We start from the raw sequence: 20,312 nt of genomic DNA, 5'->3' as shown, positions 1-20,312 counted from the left end.
CCCAACCAAACTCCCGACGATCGTTTATGCGTCGGGAGATCCTCTCCCGACGAATTTTCCACACTTTTCGGACGAAAATATGACGTCAGGAGAAGCCAGAATTCCTGTAGTGGCTCTAACTTCAACCCTAGATAAATCCAACCATCAACCCTTTTAACCACAATGCTTCTTTTATAGCTTCTAATAATTCCATGTATTCTGCTTCAGTAGTTGATAGGGTTGTGATTGACTGAAGGTTTACTTTCCAACATAGTAAATTTAGACCATATAAGAATAGATAAGCTGTTAATGATCTCTTTTTAGAGAAAAAAAGACGTTTATGTAAAAGGAAAAGACAACCTGTGAAGTTCCTAAAAGCCCGACTACTGCTAGAATTGAGGTGGAGGCACCTAAAGATTCATCCACTAGTCACAATCCTCCTAATGAATCTGCAGAAGAAGAAGAGGAAAGCTCAGGTGAGTCTACTGAGCATACTGAATCTCAACCTAACTTGAGTCAGTACTCATTAGCTAGGGATAGACAAAGAAGAGTGATAGTTTCTCCAGCAAGGTATACTGAAACTAATTACATGAAACTAGTTCTAAATGCCACAATAGCTCCCAATGACCAAGAACCTGTTACTTTTGAAGAGGCACTGAGCTGCCCTAATGCTAGGTCTTGGATTGAAGCTATGTGTGAAGAAATGGAATCACTAGTGTCAACAACACTTGGACCCTAGCCCCTCTTCCTAAAGGATGCAAGCCTATAGCTTCCAAGTGGATATATAAACTAAAGGAGGGTTCTGCTAAAGAAGAAAAACCTAAGTATAAAGCTAGGTTAGTGTCTAAAGGATTTACTCAAAGGAAAGGCATAGACTATTTTGAAATATTTTCACCAGTAGTAAAGCAAACCTCTATCAGACTTCTGCTGTCTTTAGTTGCTCATTACAACCATGAATTAGATCAACTAGATATTAAAACAACTTTCCTTAATGAAAATCTAGAAGAGGTTATCTATATGGTTCAACCTTAAGGGTTTAAAGAAAGAGGAAAGGAAGATCTTTATTGTCTCCTAAACAAATCGATATATGGTCTTAAATAATCCCCTAGATGCTGGTACAGAAGATTCAATGACTACATAGAGAGTATTGGGTTTCAACAGAGTACCTATGACATTTGTTTTTATGTTAATTCAACTACCTATAAGAACAAAGTCTATTTACTCCTCTATGTGGATGATATGTTGCTAACTGGGAAATCCAAGGAGGTTATAAAACATGTCAAAGATCTCTTAAAGATAGAGTTTGACATGAAAGACTTGGGTCAGTCTAAAAGGAATCTTGGGATTGAAATAAACAGAGATAGAGCTTCCTCTATCCTCACCATCAATCAAACAAACTACTATGAAAAGGTTATTAAAAGGTTAAATATGTCTAATGCTAAGTCTGTTACTATACCTATTGCTAGTCATTTTAAACTCTGTTCAGTTAATTCACCTAAGGAAACAGATATAGAACATTTAACTCAAATGCAATTAATCTTTTATAACCAAGCAGTAGGTAGTTTAATGTATCTAATGATATCAACTAGACCAGACCTATCCTATTGTACTAGTCTTGTCAATAGATACATATCTAACCATGGAAAAAGGCACTGGGAAGCAGCAAAATTGATATTAAGATACTTAATATGGTCTAAACAATCTAAATTAACATATCAAAGTACAAAAGAAACAGAACTAGAGCTATATGTTGATTCAGATTTTGCAGGTGATCAAGACAAAAGGAGATCATTAACAGCTTATCTATTCTTATATGGTCCAAATTTACTATGTTGAAAAGCAAACCTTCAGTCAATCACAGCCCTATCAACTACTGAAGCAGAATACATGGCATTATTAGAAGCTATAAAAGAAACATTATGGTTAAAGGGGTTGATGAAGGACTTTGGTTTCAATCAAGCAGTAGTTAAGATCTACTATAATAACCAAAGTGCCATTCATCTTTCCAAAAACCCTCAATAACGCTCAAGGACCAAACACATAGATATAAAATATCATTTCGTAAGGGACAAAATATAAAAAGGTGAAGTCGAAGTTCACAAAGTCCATACCACCGAGAATGCTGCTGATATGCTTACCACATCTGTTTCAAAGCTTAAGCTCACCAACTGTCTTTGTCAGATCGGCTGCCAGCTACCTAAAAAGTGGTGAAGATCAGTTAGATCTAGAAGGAGAAAAGCTTGCATGTTGAGCTTAAGGTGGAGATTTGAAATCAAGACTTCAATGGCTTTTTACACTTTCTTTATAATTTGTTATGTAACTACTTGTATCAGCTCAAAGTATAAATATGCATCATTTACATTTAGTAGAGTGATCTTTTATAAACTTACAAGGAAGCTACAAGATCTGTAAAAAGAAAGTGACTTAGCTCTTGAATAATAAAAGTGTTTCTCCTTCCCGTGGATGTAGGTACTCCATTGCCAAACCACGTACATCTCTGTGTAGCTCTTCTTCCCTTCTTTCTCTTTATCACATTGCATGTTTCATCTTTTTCTTCATTCAGACAACAAACTCATGCAAACAATCAAACAAGAAGAAGGTTAGAGAGAAAACTTCTGTAATCCGAAGTCTGAAATGAGATAGAGAAAGAAAACCAAATTGTTTGTTATTTTTCTTTTTCCCATTAGAGTGGTGTCACTTCTATCAGGCAGTGAAAGTGGTAATTACCACGTGTTGCATATCAGCTGGAAAGTCGTGGAGCAAACAAAGCCAAGTGATCTACCTACTAGGTCTTGAGGCAAATCAACTAAGGCCTTTGGATCATGGGTCTGTCAACTGAAGACATTTTCATCATTTGGCCTTTTCTTGATTCAAGAAATTAAGTGAGCAAGCCCAACAAAATCGAATCCAAGTGTTAGGATAGGTGGTGTTCTTCCTCCCAAATTTTTGGCCCATTTTCAATCTCTCAAACACATACTTGCACAACCTTTAAAGTGATTTTAAGAGAAGGAAGTTGTGCAGAATAACCACTAACAAATTGCGGTTTTGCTAAACAACCAAAAAATTTAAGATAATTAGTTTAAATAGTAAATCTGCTAAAAATATTTCTAAAATATATTAAAATGTCACGCAAATACTGATAGATGTCTAAGAGTAATAGACAATAACAATTTGCTATATTTATAAATAAGTTACTCATAGAAAACAATCAAAATTTATATTGAAATATGGTTAAATCATTTTTTAATTTGAAAATAATATAGACCATTTTTTTTCTATTTTACCCCTCATATCATGCACCCACCCGTTGTAGGGTGTACTAGTTAGTTTTTCAAATGGTTGGCAACTCCCCCTGAGATTTAGAAATCTTATCACATCTTTATATTTGGAAATAAATGTATGATATTTAGATTTTTTTTTCTCTTTTTAGAGGCAAGAGATACAAGGTGTTTGCGAAATCATTAAGTTATTCTTTCAAAGTTGAATAGATGAAACATTGGCTATCTTATTTAGTTTTCAAAACTTGACTTAATTTTTAACAATATTGACAAAAAGTTAATAACAAAGCAAGAAATTTAGATACAAAAGGTGAGATTTTATTAGCTTTAATTTTAAAAAACTAAAAACAAAAAATCAAATTATTACTATATGGAGCCTAAAATTTACAATAACACTTTGTACTTCTCCATCCATATCGTTAAAAAACCCACATCTTTACACTCGCTGCAATCTCTACATGGCCTTTACATCAATTAGATGTTAAGAATTTCTTTCTTTATGGTTAGTTATAAGAAGGGTTTATATGTGTCAACTAGTAGGGTTTGTTGATCCTAACTACCCAACTCATGTTTTTCTGCTACATAAAAATTAGTATGGCCTTAAGAAAGCACCCCGTGCATGGTGTGATCGCTTTGCCTCCTACCTATCAACACTTGACTTTGTCATGTCCTCAGCTGATAATTCATTGTTTGTTTGATATGTGGGATCCTCCTTAACTTATTTCTTATTATATGTGGACAATATTGTCATCACGGGACCAGATTCAACCTATATTAGCCAGTTGATGCATGATTTATCTTTCGAGTTTCATATTTCTGACCTGGGGAAGCTCAGTTATTTTTCTGGCCTTAAAATTATGAATATTCCTGAAGGTATCTTTGTCAATCAGGCAAAATATCTACATGATCTTATCAATACTTCTAGCATGTCAACTTCTAAGCAGTGTCTCACATCTATGTCCATTACTGTGGATCTTCATGCTTCTACATCTTTATTCTCTGATGTTCCTTTATATTGACAACTTGTTGGTTCTTTGCAGTATCTTACTTTTACTCGTCCTGATATCAAATTCGTTGTGAACCATGTCAGTCAATTCATGCAATGACCTACTATTGTGTAACGACCTGACTTTCTAAGATTTATACTAGGTCGTTACTACATGCATGCATAAATCTCAAAACGACTCTCTCACAAATTTTAACTAAATCAAAGGAACTTTATTAAATAAATAACTTTTGTAAAATTTAAATAACTGAAATCTTTGATTGGAGTCCTCTGAAATATAAGTTCAAAATCAATTTCTTGAAGCTTTATAAATAAAAATTTCAACAATAGAACTCTAAGTTCAAAAATCAAGACTGAAATTTAAACATTAAAACATGAAAACATAAGCGGAAGCATCTCTCTTGTCCTAGTGGCATGATCACATTAAAACATTTAAAACGTTCTTGCACTTACCTAAAAAACATAACATAAAAAAAGGATCAGTATAAAATACTCAGTAAGTAACTCCACTACCGAGGTCAGGTTAAGCATCTATGTCTTCTAGATGCCACTCTCGAGTGGACCATTCATAAACTTCTACTTTCCATAGGATGACTATCTAGTTGATAATTAAACTCGCTCTACCATAGATAAGATATACCCGCAAACCTCTAGTTAAATCCGTAGGAGATCACTAACCTCTGGTGAAGTCCCGAAGGAGATCACTAATCTCTGGTCAGTCCCAAACGAAACACAAACCTCTAACGAAATCCCAAAAGAGATCACAACCTCTGATGAATCCTGAAGGAAACACAAATCTCTGGTGAATCCCGAAGGAAACAAAAACCCCTAGTGAGTATCTAACTACAGGTATAGGGGTAACTATCACTATCATAAATAACATGTATCACAAAATAAAGTCCCACAATCATGCAAATACATGTCATCACGCTCATTATTCTTCTAGCAAAGCATATAAAAAATTTAATCCATGCTTGCACTCATAACATGCTTCAAAACATAATTAAGATAAGCTTATTTTTCCTCGTGCATCCCGATGCAAACAATCTTAGAATCCTCAAAATTATTCTTAAATATATCGTCTGGCACAAAGGCGGTTCCAATAGTCAGATTACTTACCTCAAATTGAAATTTCATAATTAATCCAAGAAATAAACCTCCAACAAAAACATAAATTAATGTCTCAAATGCTTTGTTTACTCCAAATTTATTCCAAACATTGCTCAAAGATTCAAATCAATTATGCACTCCAAAGCTCTGAAACTTGTTGAATAGTACACTAACGACTTTCAAAAAGTTGAATCGATACTCCAAATCAAATAAAAATCTGGTGAGTGGCGGTGATCAGCGGACGCACAACGGCAAATGCTAAAAAAAATATGAAAGTAACAAGGATTTTTCTCTCTAATTGACCTCCCTTTGGAATGAAATGAATAGATTGGAATGGAGTGGATGGTTATATTTATAGAGTTATAGTGGGAAAATATTCCTAATCCTAAATTATTTGGGGTTTCATAACATGAAGTAGTGAATAGATCAAATTTTCTTTTTGAATAAGACATTTTCTCTAATTAGGAAATTCATATTTTAATTAATTAGAAAATTCATCATCTAATTAATTTAAATTAAATCTAAATTTCTCTTATGAACTCAATTTATATTAATTGTCTTATCTAGTTTGGATCCAAACTCCAAAATTAAAGAGGATAACATTTAGAACCACAATTTTTCTTCTTAAGTTTCAAATTCCTTTTGATTTCCGAAATCCTAATTCTTTTACTTTTCTTTATTTTCAAATCTTTATCCAAAATAATCCAAAAATTCCAAATCTCTTGTCAAATTAATTTCAAACCCAATTAACTTATCCAATAGTTGAGATAAATTACATCATTCCAAATATTTAATCGATTTAAAAAGACACTTTCACCAAAATAAATTAATCCAATTTTTCCTTAAATTGAATTAAAATTCCAATTCTTTACAAATATCATTTAAATTAATTATCTTGCCTCCCATATTAAAATTTTAGCCCCAATTTATCAAAATAACGCCCAAATATTTTAAAATAATTTAATGCAAATTACCTGAAAATTTTGGGATGTTAATGTGTTCTTCATTATACAGTTGTCAAACACATTTTATAGTATCTCTGTGGCACTCATGGTCATGGAATCTTCTTTCAACCTTGTTCTTTGTCCCTTTAGGCATTTTCGGATGCTAATTGGGTTGATGATATTTTCGATCGTTGATCTACTATGGGCTACGTTGTTTTTCTTGGTTCTTCTCTTATCTTATCTCTTGGTCAGCAAAGAAGCAACCAAAAATCTCTCACATCCACTACAAAATATTTGTTGTTGCAAACACATTCAACATATCGTGCTGTTGAATGTGAACTCTTATCACATCAACCCACATTAAACTTATCTTGCTGTTAAAACACATTCAACATCCACTACAAAATATCTTATCACATTCAATAGAGGCAGAATATCGTGCTGTTGCAAACACTGCCTCTAACTTATATTTGCTTCGTCAGTTGTTATATGATCTTAATGTTTACATCCACTACAAAAACTGTACCTTTTCTCGAAAAGCATTAGGATAGCCTTGAAAACATTGGCAAAAGGTCTTGCCGACGCTTCTCAAACGGTGGTAGTTAGGATAGGTCCATCGAGATACCATATCCCCATGTTTTTTTCATTGGCGTTGGCATACATTGTCTATGTCGATGTCGTTTAACTTCATGGATTTGCTGACGTTGTATACATGATATCAGCTTAGAGGGTCTATGCCAATAAAATTTATATGTGTCAACAATCGAACTTCATTTAAATAGTCATAATATCATTACAACTTATGTTGTTCCAAAATAAACATATATGAACTAAAAATAACAAAAACAGGAGTCTTGATTAAGAAAAAAAAAAACTTACGAGACATAACATTGACATAAGAACATTTTAATCCTGTTGAATTGCGAAGCCACAGACATAACATTGATCTTGTAAAAAAATAAATAATACAAAGTTTAGATCATAATTAAAACACCAACTAAACTTCTTTTCGTATATATATATATATCACAACACATTCACTGAAATGTTTAACTTACATTTCTCAACACATTCAAAACAATAAAAACAATATAAACATCATCAACTCACAATTCTCAATTCAACATTCATAACAACAATAACACACAACAATTATGAACTCATATTTCATTAATACTACAACAAATATGCTCTTTTTTAACTTTTACATATAGCCTTTTTAAAAGTAAGCTATAAATTTAAGTGAAAAAAAAACGCTGAATAAAGAAAAAAAACAAAAGAATTACTGATGGCGCCCAAAATTTTAGAATTCGCCGCGTGTCACCCAAAACAATTTTCGTTTTCCATGCTTCTTGACATCCAAGTAGACACAAAAAGCCTTAGATCAGTATTAGTGAACTCATGGCCTCATCTCCAACGATGACTTCAACCTTCTCACTTCCATCTTCAACGCCTCTCGTCTTGTCACCGAAGGAAACCCAAATCCCTCTCTTCCGATTGTACCTTCGTCGCCAGTAACACCTCCAAAGAGCTCTCATTCGCCATCGATTTCTTCTTTGATGTCGCCGTTGGAAATGCACGTCGCTTCGTCACCTCCTTACAGCTCAACCATCTCAATTGCACTGATACTCTCCACTCCTCAACTTCATCTATTCCAGGTTATTCGACTTCTTATTGCAATTTTTAGGGTTATTTTTTCTTCTTTATTGCTCTGGTTGGTTGTGTGATTTGAAATTTTTGTTTGATCCAAAATTTTCTTCAAGCTAGACAGAGAGGTTAAGATCCGTGTGCAGGAGATATTATAGCAAAGTACTTGAATCGACAGGATGTTCAAAATTCTCTCCATGTGAAGCTTGTATTTTCGGCATGGAGAAACTGCAGAGTTAGGAAGTAATTTTGCTATTAACATTTTGTTTTTGAAAATTTATTTATTAGATAATTTTGATTCTTAATGTTGACTTTTGTTTGGTTAGAGAATAAAAATATGTTTTGTGTAAGAGTATGGTGCCAACGATTGATGTTGTCTTCTGTGTTTTTAATTCCTCCTTCCAAATAATGTCTTCTTAATTTTTTGAGTTAGTGATTAATCTTCAGTTCTTGAGTTTGCTCTTCATCGTTGTAGGGTAAACTATTAGAGGGAACTTGAAAATTCCACCGAGTTATGTTTATTATTTTTTCTCTACACTTTCCCGTATTAATCTTGTTTGATTTCAAGATAACTATTAGAACAGGGAAGGACACTCAACGTTCTTTCCCAACATTCTACACTCAACTTTCTAGAATAACAAAATGTTCTTTTATTTTCCTTTTGGTAGTTATTTTATTTCATTTCTTCAAGGTTTTTAATACAGAATTCTCATTACTAGAGACATACAATTAATTTTACCTAACCAAATAAATTAGAACAACCAGTTAATCCGACCTAATCAACTAATTAGACCAATTTAAATTGATGAACAACATGCTAATTTAAATTGACCTAATTGCATTAAGATCTAGTGCAAAGCTAGATTGAACATTTAACAAGGAACAACCTTAATCAAACATTTGGTTGATTTCTAGGTTTGGTTAGAATAATGTTCATCTAGGTGATTTACAAGTTACCCTAACCTATTGCTTCTGATTGATTAACAAAGTTTACATGTCACATATCCAATGCCAATCAAAAGCAAGAATTAAAATATTCCAAAGCATCCAATGAAATAATCACAAACATTAAATAAACAAAATCGGAAACAAAAATTACAAATCTCATGAATACATCAAATAGGTGAAAAATCCTAATAAACCCAAAGTTGATCGAGTTCCTTAACCTATAATAGCCATGAAAAACGTTAAGGTATTATCTTATACATTCCCAAACTGAAATAGAAAAAATGTGGAGAGAAATTGAGGTGGAAATCAGCTAGAATTGGCTGAAATCATCACTCCCTGACTTAGGCACTTGAAACAACAATTTATAGTCATAATCGCAGCGTTTCAACACTCTAGCCGCAAATCAGACCTTGAGCATAAGATAAGCATAGAGGCAGTTTTGCTATTCTATGGCATTTTAGCAGGCTCGCGCGTGTGGATGTGTTGAATTTTTGTAGTGTTGAGACATTAATATATACAACGCTGCTCTATATTCGAGTATACTGTCTTCCAAACACAGCAGCGTGAAGGTAGAGTCGCGACGCTGGCTTCATGCGATGAAAGTGTGCTCTCTGTCTTACAGCATAGCGCCAGAGGGTAATGCAAGGCTTGCAACGCTGCATCGAATGGAAAAATGGTAATTTTAGTCCCTTCTTCATAATTGGTGCATCGCTTCTCCAATTTGTAATAAATTTTCAGAAAATTCTAAGATTTAGGCCGATATTGTGGTTTTAGAATTGTTTGAAATCTTTATGATTAGTTGAGAATTATGAAATGTTTTGTCTCTATTGGAAGGATTTCGAAGATCGTTAAATGTTTTAGAGAAAACGTTGGTATGACAAAAACAAAAAAGAAAAAAATCAAACTACGTAGAAGCAAAGGCAGCATAATCAATGGATTCAAATCAGAGCTATTGGCAAAAATTTCAACTACTACAAATTAGAGGCTCAACCACACAATTCCAAAAAATAGAAAATCGGTCAATTAAATCATTACAGCTTAGAAGTTTAGCAATTTATGGAAAATTGAGATTTCTCTAATTTGGCTCCACCTTCAGCAAATCATTACATTTTAGATTCACAAAACGTTTGATTTCAATTCTCCTAAAGTCCAGCCCAAAATTGATTAAATGTATTATGTTTTTCCATTAAGTTTATTGTATTTCCATTTCAGTCTAGTTAGCATTTTAGATCATTTCCTTGCAAAGTCACAGTACTCTGCGTGTAGTTTAAAAAGGACAAAAACTCCAACATGAAGATCATTGTATTGAGCTAAATTTGGTTGATCAATCTACTAAAATTTATGTTTTTGTTCAGGTAAGAGTTCAAAGTTATTTAGTATAAAGTCAACTATTTGTGATTTTTAGAAATGTTAGAAATATGTTTCATAATTATTGGGTTTTATGTTTACTAGAAAAATAATTAAGTTGTGAAATAAGTTTCAAGAGAGTATAATTTCCAATGAATTTAGATTGATGAGAAAATTTGTTTTTATAATGTTTTATGAATCAAGAGAAAGCCAGATATCTAGAATTGATGATATTTATATTTTTATGTTAAAAGTGATTTCAAACTACTAGATCGATGTACCTTCAGGATAATTATGTTGGGATTGGTGTCCTAATTCTTCTGAAGTCTCGTTGTTTTGTATAGATACACATTGTTCAATGAATAAAATAAGTGTTATTTAATTCTGACATTTACTCATATCCAATAAACAAAACTCCTTGGTTATCTTATATGAACTTAAGCATGTATATGTGATATACAAGTAGATCAGGCCTTAAGTGATAACCTAATTCGTTCTGTAGTATAAGGATTAAGGTGGGATACCTGATCCTGGTGGCACTATGGATACGACCCGTTTTGTAGAGGTTTGCAAGTGTTGTAAACTACTACAGATGGTTGATCCTGACCATTCGTGTGGAGATGTGGAGCGGGGGTGTCCTATACAAATAGTTTGTGTAAGGCCTGGACCACGAGATGATTAGACTCTGTATATAACGTCGTTGATACTAGAGACTTGCATCTCACCTAGACGACCATAGGTGACACGACCTCAATCCTGAGTGTTTTGTGAACTCCTGCCTTTGAGGGCGGTCCTTTGATTAGTATGGGTGAGAGTAGCCAGATTGCCAACTCAACATGCCTACCTTTTTGGAGACTTGTCTGATCTGGGAGCTGGGAACTCAATCCACAATATGGAATTCACTCTTTTCCCGAAGCAGAGATAAGTAGAGAGATTGCTCTCTTGAGGGTTGATTCCGGGGCTTGAACATAGTGGCCACAGCTTCTCTTTGGAAGAGAAGACTCAGTCCTAGTAGGACTATGATTTATGTTCATTAGAGGGATCAGTGGTACTTAAGGAGACAGATGTAACTACAGGGGCATAACGGTTATTGGTCCGGCTGTAATTACGAGTGATCTGTGAAGGGTTGTCACACTGCTGATTGGTTAAGATGGACACATAATATATCTATAGTGAGGAGAGTTCAGCTGTCGGTCTTTAGTGGAGTGCCTAGCAGTTAACGGATGGTGGATCCCGTGACTAAAGAGTTTAGTCAGTTATTCACGTATCGTTGGAGCTTCGGATCTACAGGTCCATGAAATCCCCTTGGTAGCTTGGATTTATGTTGAAGGATCAAGTTCTTGGTGTTGATTTGAAATGTTCAAATTGACAAGAGGTATTTTGATTATATATGATATAATCAGTATGATGTATGAGATACATCAAGTGGAGGATTGATGTAAATGAGATTTACATTAAGTACCATGGAATAGAAAATAACTATGGTTTATATGTTTCATGATATGAAATATTAAAACTATAGGTTATAAATATAGTTTTATAAGTTGGTTATCATTTATATTTATAATAATATTAATTATTAGATAAATAATACTTTTTCTTTTAAATAACCAAATGTAGTGGGTGGTTATTGATCATGGTAACCGTGAGTTTAAAAGGAAATCAGTTTCCTATTTTGAAAAAGAAGTTTTCATAAATGTTTTGAAAAGAATTTGAGTTTTCTCTTCGGCGAAATGAAACTCACGGAAGTCGTCAAGGTAATACAGATTTACTAAACGACGGTTGGGCGAGCTAAACGATCGTGCAAGTGCGAACTAAACGATCGTGCAAGTGCGAACTAAACGATCGTGCAGGTGCGAGCTAAACGATCGTGAAGTATTTACTAAAAGATCGTATAGCTTTGCTAGACGATCGCTGGCCCAAGGTAAACGATCATGTAGAATCGACCGAGCTAAACGATAGAGCTAAACCTGTCTCTTATACACATCTAGATGTGTATAAGAGACAGGCCTTAAGTGATCGCATAGCTTTGCTAGACGATCGCTGGCCCAAGATAAACGATCATGTAGAATCGACCGAGCTAAACGATAGAGCTAAACGATCGCATAGCTTTATCAAAACGATTGGGCATTGACCTATACGATAGATTTTCGACTTCTCCCACTTGCCCAATCATGTACACGATCTGTCTTTCCTCCCTTCATCTGCCTCACACCAAGTTCGAACAGAGCCCACTCTCTAGATTCTCACACCGAGAATACCAAGGTCACCTTGTTGGTGGTGTCAGATTCAACTTGACACCGTCGAGGTTTTCTGGAGGCCGTTCGAGGTGCTTTGGAGGAGTCTGTTCGTGGTGTTGTGGAGGAGTTTGTGTTGCGGAGGATATCGTGACCGAGGAGATCGTTGAGAACGAAGGCGAAGTGTTCGTGCTGTGTTCGTGCGGTGTTGCCATCATGGAGATCGAGTGTTCGTGGTCGCTGTTGTTCGAGCGGTCGCACATCGGAGCATGGAGACGCATCTGCCTTTGTTAGTACAGTTTTTCCCTCTGTACATTTGTTGTTTCATGTTGTAATTTCTCTGTGAATTGTATAACCGCTTGTATGGAAGTCGACTATAAATATATGTTGATTCATGATTGTAATTTGGAATAATCTGCTTTCGCTACTCACAAAAATCCCGATTTCGATTTTCTTCAATTGGTATTAGAGCCAGGTTCCCTGATATTTCAAATTACAGATCTGAATCACATGCTTTTGACAGCCGCGGTGGGTTTCTGCATTTGTAGTTAACCGTTCTCTGCATTTGTGGATGTTTTAATGAACGTTTCGGGTTTAATCTGCCTTTTTGTTAAAGCTTTTAGTATTACAAAGTGTTAATTGTAAAGGCTCCTGCGTTTTTGGGCAAATTTACCTTTGCAATCGAGTCTGTAATTCAAAAAGTTTGAGTTTGTCGAGTCGTTCGTGATGAAGCTTTATCGCATGGCAATACAGTTCTCAAAGAAGAAGAAGACCAAGCGTTGGTCGGATTGTGTAGCCTCAGGTAAACGATCGTAGGGATTTTACTGAGCGATCGTTTAGATTTTTCGTTCTAAACGATCGTATAGTATTTTCCAATCGATCATTTAGCTAATTCTAAGCAATGGGGTAAATCGTTTACCATATCGTGTAGCGTTGGTTGCGCGATCGCGTAGGCGCTGGGGGTAGACGATCGTAGTGGGAGCATGTGATGCTCGTCGTTTAGTAAAAGACGCGCGCTAGACAATCGCGTAGTTAGCAAGCTTCATCGCTTAGTTACTACTTATGCGATCGCGCATATACGATACGGAGGTGTTGGCTAAGTGATCGCTTAGGCAATGGTGTTTCGCGACATCATAGTCACTTAGACAATCGCGGAAGGCGGGTGTCGTGCGGAGCGCGCTAAGCGATCGTGTACTTCAGACTTCATCGCTTAGTTACGGTACACGATCATGTTGTAATAGCTAAACGATTGTTTGGATTTTTCTAGACGATCGTTTAACTCTAGAGCACTGGTAAGCGATAGAGCAAAGAGTTTGTTTTATCGTGTAGACGATCGTGGAGTGCTTTGTACACGATGGTTGGTTGGAGAAGCGATGCTTTGTCGAGCAGTTCAAGACCCGGTTCGCCTGTTTGAACCGGAGACTCCTTGTCTTTGTAATAGTTAGCTTTCTTTTTTTGTGTTTTAAGGAAATTTTACCCAGTTCATCAACTTTTATTGCTCACACATGTGATGTATGGTTCTTATATGTCAAAGTGTTTGTCATATAGTTAAAAACCCACCTTAGGTTGTGAAATTGTTCATGCATCATGTATTATAAATGTTATAATATTGCATGAAGAAATTACTTGAAAGCATGCGCATGCATCATGAAATATAAGAGTTATATTTTGCATGTATTGAGCATTATCATGCATCATCTTTTTATTATAAATGTTATAGTCTAAGGGTGAATGGAAGCATGTTTTGCTTATTTCATTGCTGTTTTGTATAAGTGTTATATAAAAGAAGTAGCAATGAATGGACAATGCATTGAGTATGACACTTAGGCCATTTATAAGCGTTATGAATGCCTTGCATGTGTTAGCTTCGCATTGTGGTTGTTTTCATTTATAAGTGTTATAAAGGAAATTAGACCTAAAATCGATAATTCAGAGTTGCATGCGAAATTAAGGTGAACTCAAGTTTTTAAAAGCGTTTTAAAATTGGATTGAGATAGACCTAAGTTCAAGTGGTTCTAAAGAGTTTAGTAAACTAGCTTAATCTTTTACAATCGGTTTAATAGGATTAAATTGTTGGAATAAAAGATTAAATTTGTTGTAAACCTATCTATAAGGGACCTTTTGTCTAAGGCGGGTTCTGGCTAGGCTGGGGTTCTTAAGTTGACAGAAACATAACACCCCTACCTGGGAACCTACCTGGAAAGGTGAATTAGATAGATTTTCAACAAGCATGCGACGTTTTGGTCAAAGACTCCGTTAAAGAGTTCAATGGATGATGATCAAAAGTTGTTCAACTATCCAAGGTAAATGTTACTCTTGGAAAACCTAAAAGTCACTTAGTTAAAATCCTTAGCCGTGTTTTTTCTAAGTAAACTAAACTCTAAGTTATAAAATACTCAGTGGGAGGAGGAGGCGTATCAGATATGTTTATGATTCCACTTACCTTTCTCCCTACATGTTCACACCGTGAGATTCATGCTTGGCCTCGAGATGCCTCAGGATGCATCCCCCTTAGGATGGTGTTTGCATGAGTCAATATCAAGGTGGAGGAGAGAGTATTTATAGTAAATGGGTAAAGGGTATGTGTCAACACGTCCTATGGTCTTTGTCATTGGTTCACACCATGAGATCATTCTGTATGCCCTCGTGTCGCCCTGGTAGCGGCCCCCTTAGGAAGGGTTTTATGCAATTGGTCAATATCAAGGTGAACTCCAGAAATGGATAGGGTCACTTTAGGTTTTGCCCCAATCGGATTTTTTCCCCTTAGGATTGGCCTTTTGGGACGGACCTCTAGGGCTTAAAATGGCAGGTCACACTTACGGGAGATTGTTAAGTAAGTTAATGATCTCTTGGCCAAATCAATGATGGCTAGTCGTTAAAGGAACAAGAGTTGTTCTGGTATTAATGACTGGTTGAAAATTTCTCAATTCAGAGGAGGGATAACTGACCTCCCTTAGGCGGCTTTGTCCTAAACCTTTGAAGTGTCATTGCAAAACTAGATGTCACACGGGATTCATGTTAGTTTTGCTAAAACCTTATTGGATGTTGTTTTGTTTTACAATGGGTATTTGCTTAAAACCTAACGTAGGTCAATGTGTTTTTCTTTTCAACAACTCGTTAGTATTTCGGTTTAAAGCTTTTAAAATGCCCGATTTAATACAGTGGAAGGAATCGTGTGAAACGAATTTCGTGGCAAACGACCTCCATCCCACTACTCTCTAAAAGAGGAGACAAGACAGTAAATATGATTTATTGGTCTTGGAGACATGTCTGGTAGAGAATGATGATTCTGCCTGGATCCTTGATTTAGGTGCTACCAATCATGTCAGTTCCTCTTACCAATGATTCAGTTCCTGGCAAATGTTGCCACAGAGAGAGATGACTCTTCGAGTCGGTAATGGTGAGGTTGTTTCAGCTGTTGCTATAGGCAGGCTGAAGTTATATGTTGACAAGAAACGTTATCTGTTATTGGATGATGTTTTTGTAGTTCCTCATATTAAGAGGAACTTAATCTCGGTTTCTTATCTCATTAAACAAGGCTATACCGTCTCTTTTTCTAAGAATAAAGTGTTTATTTTCAAGAATGGAATGGAGATTTATTCTGGTTCGGTGGAAAATGACTTATATGTACTAAGGTCGTTAGTCATAAAAGCCTTGTTTAACACTGAAATGTTCAGTACGATAACAACAGCTAAAAGACCAAAGGTTTCTCCAAAGAAAAATGCCCATCTTTGGCATCTAAGGTTAGGTCACATCAACATCAATAGGATTGAGAAGTTGGTGAAAAGTAGACTTCTAAAGAGTTTAGAAGAAAACTTCTTGCCAGTATGTGAATCATGCCTCGAAGGCGAAAAGGTTACAGAGCCAAGGAAGCCTTGGAGCTTGTACATTCAGACCTCTGTGGTCCGATGAATGTTAGAGCTCGAGGTGGGTATGAATACTTCATCTCCTTCATAGATAATTATTTAAGGTTTGGGCATCTCTTCCTAATATAATGTAAGTCTGAAGCCCTTGACAAGTTCAAGGAGTATAAGGCTGAAGTTGAAAACTAGTTAGGTAAGAAGATAAAAACACTACGATCTGATCGTGGTAGAGAGTACATGGACCTCCAATTCCAGAACTATATGATATAACATGGGATTGTGTCCCAACTCTCGGCCCTTGGTACACCTTAGCAGAATGGTGTATTAGAAAGGAGAAATAGGACCTTGTTGGACATGGTTCGGTCTATGATGAGTTATGCTCATCTTCCAGACTCGTTTTGGGGTTATGCAGTCCAGATTGCATGTTATATCATCAACAACGTTCCCTCGAAAAGTGTTTCTGAACACCTATTGAGTTATGGAGAGGCCGTAAAAGTAGTTTACGCCACTTAAGCATTTGGGGCTGTCCGACACATGTGCTAGTGACTAATCCAAAGAAGTTGGAATTACGTTCGAAGGTTTGCCTCTTTGTAGGCTACTCCAAGGAAATGAGAGGAGGATACTTCTATGATCCAAGTAAGAACAAAGTGTTTATTTTCATTACTACTATCTTCTTGAAAGAAGATCACATGATCATAAGCCACGAAGTAAGCTCGTTTTACGTGAGATCTCTAGTGAGACTGAGACTTCTAAGGGTTCAACAAGAGTTGTTGAACAGGCCGATAGATCAACAAGAGTTGTTGAGGTAAGGACGTCTAATCAACCAGCTCAAGAGCTGTCTCTTATACACATCTAGATGTGTATAAGAGACAGACTATATGCTTATATATGGAGCTCAGGATTTGATCCTTATGGAATACAACATTGTTGATCCCTTTACAAAGGCCCTCATGGCTAACATGTTTAAGGGTCACCTGGAAAGTCTGGGTCTGCGGGACATGCGGCATCTTGTCTAGGGTAAGTGGGAGATGATACTGGGGTATGTCCTAGTTTATTGTATATTGTACATTTTTATATTGTATTGTACATTAGTTTCCCGGGTCATTAAGACAAGTGGGAGATTGTTGGGACTGGTGTCCTAATTCCTCCAGAGTCTCGTTGTTTTGTAAAGATACACATTGTTCAATGAATAAAAATGATGCTTTTGTATGTATTGAATGCATATATGTAATTTTATGTGTTTTTCCACTGAAATGACTGTGTTTCTCATTATTTGAACCTAATTAAATAACTTTAAGAGAATAATAACTTGTAGGTCTCATTATCAGCATATAGTAATGTGAGTTTGCTTCCTTCCCGAAGAAATATATCTCTGGTCTTCTATGAGGCAAGCACCTTCCTCAAAAATCCTTTTTCTTTTCTTAAAACATTCTTATCTTTAAGATTTAGAATTGCGTTAGAAGGTTCACTTTTTCTAAAAGGCTCTTTTTCCAGTTATTGCTTAACGTTCTTTCATGCGTCAATTCAGGTAACTCACCTTCGTTTTGGCTTGTCCCCATGGGTATAATGTAAGCATCCAACTATGAAAAAATACTCTTCACAACTAAACTCTTGTCTAAGCTATATATTTTCTCTTTCATTAGGCTGAGACATTGAAGTTTGGGGTGTTTTATGCTTAGTTCGTCCTAGTTATCGACCTTCGTTTTGACTTGTCCCCACGGGTGTCATGCGGACATCCAACTATGAGTAAGTGTCATTCACAACTAAATCATATCAGGTTGGTTTTCCTTTTCACTAATAGTGGAGTTTTTTTTTATTTTTTTTAAATAGACTTTATATAAGCATTGGAGGTTAGCAAGGTCTTAAAAAGTTTTCAAAAGGAGGTTTGAGGTAAGACTTGTACGCATAGAAAATCAAAGATATCTTTTACTCGAAGGAGTTCCTAAACGCAATTCTAACACCTATCAACATATTCTTTAGTTATCTACATTGGTACAGTTATCGAGGTATCAATGCAAGACACAAGACAGAGGAGCAACTGAAAAGGCATAAGGGAATTCTTAGTACAAATGCAAGTAGACAAAATATTGAAATTGTATTCATAAGAAATAATTACATGAAATTCATAATATGATCAAGACATACAAAAGCGAGAACTGAAATTACAAAAGAAAGAAATAAACCTAATACCCTCAAATTCAATCATGAAGTGCCACATAATCCCTATGTTTAGGAGCAGGGTCTTCATCTAAACCAAAGGGGATCGTGTAGATATTGCGGTAGTGGAGGAGGGGAAAACATCCCCATCAAGGCTTGATCGATGTATTGTACGATGAAGTCTAAATGGTCCTGATTTCTCTGCGTCTGTTGGTGCAAATAATTCCTCAGTGCAATGTCCTAACGTTGAAATGTTGCTTGTTGTAGATAAAGCGCTTCAAGCGATGTGATTATTGGTCTGAGTTAGGCTTGGATGAACTCTTTGGGTCATCCATGTTAGAGCTAGCGTCAAATGGTATTGGAAGACTAGAGTGAAGCCTGGGCATCTGCTGTGAGCATTCATTCATCTCACCAACTGGATTTTGCAAACTTTCAACATTGTTGGTTCCAAGCTCAGCTACTTCAATAGATAGTCATAGGGGGGTTAAATATGGTGGGTAGAAAGCAGTGAGGTGAATGTGGTGGGCTTACTGTCTCACCAATCAGGTCCCTTTGCATTTCATCATGGGCTTTTGGATCTATTGGCTTATTAACAAGAGGTGGGAGTTGGGTTTGAAGGTCTTGAGGTGGAGGAGGCAAGGTAAGGTCTTCTTCCCTATATTCAACTTCTTCAGGGAATGGAAAAAGGTTTAAGTCCACAAATTCAGACTTTTCATTCTCTAATGCAAGCTCAGCCTCAATTTCTTCATTAAGGGAGGGTTCGTTGCTTTGCTCTTCTTTCGAAGTCTTAACGTGTCTTTTCTTCCTTCCACATTTTGAAGGCTGAGACTTGGAGATCTTGGGTTTTAGTGGAAGGTTTGGCTAACACGGTGATCCTATCATCAAACGCCAAATTAGAACTAGATCCATCAGGCCTTCGACAACTTCATAGTCATCCCCGTAGAGATGCTAGCTCGTTCACACAATCTGCATATTAACCACAGAAAATATAACTGGTCACGTGCTTTCCCCTTGACACCCTTGATTTGCTCTACTATGATCTGTCCTATGTCAAGTGGGATGCCTTGCATGGTGCAATATGTTGCTAGCACCCTTTTCCCTCGACACCGCTTCATCATGCAAGATAGGCATGATTCTATTCTTGACAACATATAACTACAGGTATGCGTAGAGGAGAATGTCTCTGTTAGCCAAAGTCATAAAGCCCATTTGTGAGATTTTCCAACTGCTTTCGGGCTTTGCTATGACTTGGATCGCATCCACCAGGTGATGTGGAATGGGTTGCTCGATGAAACGATTGCCTTCTACTTTGAGGTTGTTTGTTGCATTGAGAACTTCATTAATGATTCTTGGGTAAAAATGAACTATTGTATCTTCCACCAATGTCACGTCCTTTTGTTCATTGATTTCACTGTCATAAAAGGCTGAGACGAGATTAGGCCAGATTCTTGTGGGGCTAACATGAAGTAGACGCTAGCCCATTGCATCGATTGTTTCTGATATAAACTCTGGTAGTGGATGGCATTCAGGGAAGAAACTCTTCTCCACTAGGATATTCTTCATCCCTTGCTTTTTCCTTCCTACGTCGTAAGAGATGGCTTCTTGGGCCAATGACTTTAACTTCTTTTCCAACTTTTTTTAGAGAGCTTTTTTCTTCCGCACGCTTTTGGCTGGCACATACTTCTCGAGCATGTGTTCCAGCTCATTTGATTCAGTCGAGCTCTCCTCATGCGTTGCAACTATACCAGTTGCAATCTCTTTTTCTATCTCTTCAGCCAACACTACTCTTCTTTTCT

Source organism: Benincasa hispida, chromosome 8 (assembly GCF_009727055.1).
Source record: "Benincasa hispida cultivar B227 chromosome 8, ASM972705v1, whole genome shotgun sequence".
NCBI lineage: Eukaryota > Viridiplantae > Streptophyta > Magnoliopsida > Cucurbitales > Cucurbitaceae > Benincasa > Benincasa hispida.
This window is presented reverse-complemented; position numbering follows the sequence as displayed.